This window comes from Chiloscyllium plagiosum, unplaced genomic scaffold (genome assembly GCF_037043375.1).
Source record: "Chiloscyllium plagiosum isolate Xiang-an unplaced genomic scaffold, Cpla_swu_hap1 HiC_scaffold_18, whole genome shotgun sequence".
NCBI lineage: Eukaryota > Metazoa > Chordata > Chondrichthyes > Orectolobiformes > Hemiscylliidae > Chiloscyllium > Chiloscyllium plagiosum.
In genome coordinates, this window is record NW_028270156.1 from 41,044,835 (window position 1) to 41,050,834 (window position 6,000).

The window sequence follows — 6,000 nt, forward strand, 5'->3', positions numbered from 1 at the left end:
TCTAAGACAAGAGTACCTTCTTCCTCTTAATTGGTGAATAACTTCCCTTGATTTTCCAGGTACACCATTTAATCAAGCCATTAGCCATAACCATCTGCAATAACATTGAAATTCCAGAAAGGAGGAACCCGAACCACAAACTGCTGAGCCTTAATGTTACATGACCCACTAAATACAAAAACTACAGAAACTAAAACCATTGAATTTAACAAATCTAAAAAACGATTAAAAATTAATAACAACAAAAACCAAAAAAAACTAACATATAAAGCGCCAACAGTACTGAATAGGGGAACTCACCCCCTGCTCAGAGCGGGCAACTACCCATCCCAAACTGCCAATAAGTAGGCATCTAATCATCCCAAGCACTTTCACTTCTCCCAGCTAGAGCCGCACTGCAGACACAAACAAAGAAAGAGTAAACACCGATAGAATACCAATATGAATAAAAAAACACTTTTTTTGTTAAAAAGGGGAAATAAATACCCCAACCACCCTTTAGTATATTCTAACTTAGAAATTGAAAATGTACATCTCAACCGCCACCATAGTTTAAAACCAATTATTATTAATAAAGGGAAAAAAAATAAAGCTCAAAGTGGACATCCTCTGTTTCTTTTACAAAATGATAAAGACATACCCAAACAACACTATTTATATATACTAAAATTGTTCAAATTAGGTTAATTTGTCCACAAAGTCTCTTGCCTTCTCCGACATGTCAAATAGATGTATGGATCCATCTAAGGTGATCTGAAGCATCGCCAGATACCTCAGGGAATACTGAATCCCAATCTCCCTCAGTCTTCTCTTGACACTGTCGTAAGACTTTCGTTTCTGGATCACCGCTGCTGAGAAGTCCTGAAATAACATGATCTTAGAGCCCTTGTAAATTAGGGCCTTTGGATCCTGCCCCTGGACTCTGGAAGTCTCCATGACTCTCTCCTTATCCCGGTAATGATGGAGCCGCACCAGAAGAGGATGAGGACGTTGATCCAGACCCAATCTCCGCACTGCGACCCAGTGAGCCCTCTCTATCTTCAATCATCTCATGTCGGCCTCCAAGTTAAGGAATTTCGGCAGCCAATCCTCAACAAATTCTGCAGGCCGCTCACCTTCCTTACCTTCAGGCAGACTGATGATCCAAATGTTTTGTCTCCTGCTGCTGTTCTCAAGATCATCCACTTGGTTGCACAAATTACAGACCTACATCTCCAGGGCTTGGATCCTATCCCTGGATGAACTTCTACCATTGTGACCCTGTGCTCCACTTCCGCTGTCCTCTTCTCCATGTCTCCCAGCTGCTGCACATGCTTCTTCAGCATGAGAGAGTTTGGAGCCAGCTTCTCTTCAATCTGTTTCCCCAGCATCTCATGAGATTTTGCGAGCTTGTTCACCAGGCCCTGGAAAGTAATCAACTACGAGGATGAACTGCAGACCCGGCCTCGGATGCTCCTCCTCCATTTTTCAGCATCTCTGAATGGCTGGAATCAGAGGTAAGTTAATTTTTGAAGTTTTTGGGACTCACGATCTTCCCAGAGTCCCAAGATATCACAATGATCTGGGTTGGACTGGTTAAAGGTTCGTCCCGTTTGTGCTGTGATATGGAGCTCTGTAGTGTGATCTTCTCAGATCGCTGCCATCTTGGATCTCCCTGATGACTACTTTAATGGGACCCAGGAGCAGGCCCACAAAGAAATCTTGTGACTTGCCCACCCCAAAGATCAAGAGCATGGGCCTGAAATACAACCAAAAAAAGCAACAAATTCTTCAAATAATTACAAAAATGAATGCAATCTCCATCAGCCAATGCATACGTAATCCTTGGGCTCCATAGCACTGTAGAACAAACAGTTGGAAGGTTTGTGTGAATCACAAGTACTACCCACCTGGGGCACCACAACAACAAAAGAGAACGGTAGGAAAACAAACAGCGGCTTCAAAAAAAGGAATTTAAGGGGATAGCATTTTTATTGTTTACTTTTCTTTTTTATCTAAAGAATGTTTTTTTTCTGTTTGATTGCCACAAGGTCACCCATATTTCTAATTAATGAGAATTTTTGTGCAAAGCCTGTCAGGGGTGGTGCAATGACAACATAAATGAGAGAAAGATAGTGAGGGGCCAAATTAAAATGGAGGTGGAGGAGAAAATGCTGCATTGCACCCTCTGCTGTACCCAGGTCTCTGTAAAGGCACAGAGTGGACACTACGGGCTCCATTTCCAAAGACATTCGGGCACGAATGTAGCCCTGGGAGAGGGCAAGGCCCAGTCAGGAATGATAATGCCTCCACTACCCAGACCTGTTGATGGCTGTTTTGATGAGACACATGTGGAGGTTCTTTAATATTCCTGCATCTTCCACACCAGATACCCAAAGGTAAGGGTGTGGGACTGAAGTGTCATCAAAGGAAGAGTAAAAGATTTTTTAAAGTATTTAAATAGTGGATTCAAATGCCCAAAACCAACATATGTGTAGTCTATAGACTACGCAACAGCAGAGAATAAATGGTTGTGCTGGGAGATTTGTATTTATTTTTTCAAAACCAGTAAGAAAAGAGGAAGGAGCTAAATCAAAACAGAATTGGAAGGTGATCGCAAATTTTTGTGCTAATTATTTTTGTAGCATTACTTTTCCTTTTTCTTTTTATATCCAGGAGTGCTTTTAGCCACTATTATTTTTGATCCACCACCAAGTCCCCCTTGTTACTTTTCTCCTTTATTCTTCACCACTAAATTGCCTATCATTCTAATTAGCGACCAATTTGCATTCAAAGATGTTAGCAACAAAAGGGAAGGATAGGGAGACAGGAAGAGGGCAGAATCATAATAGAATTGGAGGGAGAAATAAGAAATGTCACCTTCTGCGGTGCCCACCTCTCTCAAAATAAGTCAAAAATAGCAGTGGACATGGCATGCTCCCTCTCCAAGGATACCCGGGCCGGAATGTAACCGGAAGAGATGACAATCAGGTTGTATGTTGTTATCATAACTGTTATTTTTGAGATAAATCTTTCATCTCAATTCAAAATTATAGTGGGAAGCAGGTTTGACACTTCAGATACTCAGGTTGCCCTCTTCCCTAGGCACTCATGCTGCTGTTTAACTCCATTGTTACAAGGTGCCTTACAGCCCATACCTCAAAAGCATTTAGTTCTTACTTCAAATAAAAAAATAATTTGAACTCTTTTATCTGTGTACATATTCAATTTCCCATGGTCCTTCACCACACTTTGAAAGTCCCCCAAGCAGCCTGATGTGACTGCACCCCTTTGTTAGTGTGGGTTGCAATTACCATGATGTCAAGGTTCATTGCAGCTGGTTCATAGACTAGTTTAGAGTTGTTGGATGTTTGTGCTTAAATTGATTATTAACCCCTAATTTGTACTACCTCGTGATAAGTTGTACTCAGCCTCATATTTTGAAAATTCAAAAATGTGGAAGGATTACCATATTGATCAAATACTCCATCAGACATTAAGTATTAGAACTAAAACTGGATATTAAAACTTGCAGGTTAATGGGGGTAAAGCATTGGAGTAAAGCTCAAGGGAGCTCAGGCTAAATGCGGCCTAAAGAATTAACAATATAATATCCTTTTCACATTAATCTCATCATGTGCATATGTTGGTTTAGCAGTTGAGAGAAGTTTGACAGTGGTGGGTGGCTGGGTAAGCAACATGTTTAGTATCTTGCTGCAGACACGAAAGGTCTGGTCACTCAGAACTATTACGCTTCATTGTGAAGAACTTGGAGCAGTGAGATTTGAGCTAGCTTTGTATTCCTAATTTAGATCAGACTGCTCACCCTGAATTGAAATGGGACCAGAAAAAATACAATGTTAATCTATTCCTTGTAGTCTAAACACAACTGCCAATTCATCTAGGTACATAGTGCATAAAGTGCACGATTGAGTGCGCATTGAATATAAGAACACTATCAAAAGACAACACAAGGAATAAAATGCCAAAGGAATGTGTGAAGATTAGTAATTATTACAGCAAAGTAATAGTGACAAGTGTGGAGCTAAGTGAACAGTAAAAGTGGGTATTATTAATTTGCACATGAATATTTTTGTGTAGATATATTCCATTGGTGAGGAATTCTTGCCATTTCTTGTAGACTGTAATTAAGTTTGTTTGTCACTTTGGGCCAGGCTCACAGGAAAACCCTTAGCTTTAAAATGGTCCAGCTTGCAGATCTAATATTAGGCGATCTCTGTCAGGCCTAACTGTTACCTCTGTGTTGTAACCTCAACTTCCACCTGGAATCCATGGATCAAGTGGACAACTGTAGTCTCTACTTTGCAGCTGTTATTTGTCAACTCCTAATTCTGCCATTCTAAGTAGCAAAAACAAAACCCTGGGATTAAGCATATGCTAATACAGATGCAAGTGAGAGATGAAGTTGCCAAAGGACAGATTGTCATGGAGAGTAGTGGACATAAAAGTCAAGATAGAAACAGTACGGTTGCTCAGCTGGCGGTACAGTGCCTCAGTGGTTAGCAGTGCTGCCTCATAGTGCCAGGGACCCAGGTTCAGTTTCAGCCTCAGTGACTGTCTGTGTGGAATTTGCACCCTGTCTCTGTATGGGTTTTCTCCCACAATCCAAAGATGTGTGTTAGGTGAATTGGCCATGCTAAATTGGCCATAGTTTTCAGGGATGTGCAGGTTAGATACATTAGTCAGGGGCCATGTAGAGTAATAGGGGAGTGGGTCTGGATGGGATACTCTTCGGAGGGTTGGTGTGGGCTTGCTGGGCCAAATGGCCTGTTTCCACATTATAGGGATTCTATAATAAAAGCTTCCACATGAGCCAGAAAGAAAAATCTAGAAAATAAGTAAATATCATTATACAGCACAACTGGAAATTTGAAAAAAAAAGCACAATTATCAGCTTCCCCCACAGCAGAATTAATGTTAAAAAAAAGAGTAAAGTTACAGACATGATGCTTACAAGAGAACTGTCAGATACAAACTGAGACTTGATGAGTTATCATCATTTGATTAACTGAACATTAAGTTTACTCTACAGATTTGATATCAATGCACCTCTACTCAAATAAGAACTAGTGCATGTATGTCTAATAACCAGCAACCTGATGAAAAGAGCCAAACTTCCAGAATATAAACCAATATTAGGCCCAATGACAGTCTTGGATCAGTGGTGCTGGAAGAGCACAGCAATTCAGGCAGCATCGGACGAGCAGCAAAATCGATGTTTCGGACAAAAGGCCTTCATCAGGAATAAAGGCAGAGAACCTGAAGCGTGGAGAGATAAGCTAGAGGAGGGTGGGGGTGGGGGTGGGGAGAAAGTAGCATAGAGTACAATAGGTGAGTGGGGGAGGAGATGAAGGTGATAGGTCAGGGAGGAGAGGGTGGAGTGGATAGGTGGAAAAGGAGCTAGGCAGGTCGGACAAGTCCGGACAGGTCAAGGGGACAGTGCGGGCTGGAAGTTTGAAACTAGGATGAGGTGGGGGAAGGGGAAATGAGGAAGCTGTTGAAGTCCACATTGATGCCCTGGGGTTGAAGTGTTCTGAGGCGGAAGATGAGGCGTTCTTCCTCCAGGCGTCTGGTGGTGAGGGAGCGGCGGTGAAGGAGGCCCAGGACCTCCATGTCCTCGGTAGAATGGGAGGGGGAGTTGAAATGTTGGGCCACGGGGCGGTTTGGTTGATTGGTGCGGGTGTCCCGGAGATGTTCCCTAAAGCGCTCTGCTAGGAGGCGCCCAGTCTCCCCAATGTAGAGGAGACCGCATCGGGAGCAACGGATACAATAAATTATATTAGTGGATGTGCAGGTAAAACTTTGATGGATGTGGAAGGCTCCTTTAGGGCCTTGGATAGAGGTGAGGGAGGAGGTGTGGGTGCAGGTTTTACAGTTCCTGCGGTGGCAGGGGAAAATGCCAGGATGGGAGTGTGGGTCGTAGGGGGGCGTGGACCTGACCAGGTAGTCACAGAGGGAATGGTCTTTTAGGATTTAAAACAGCTTCCAACATTTTTTAAA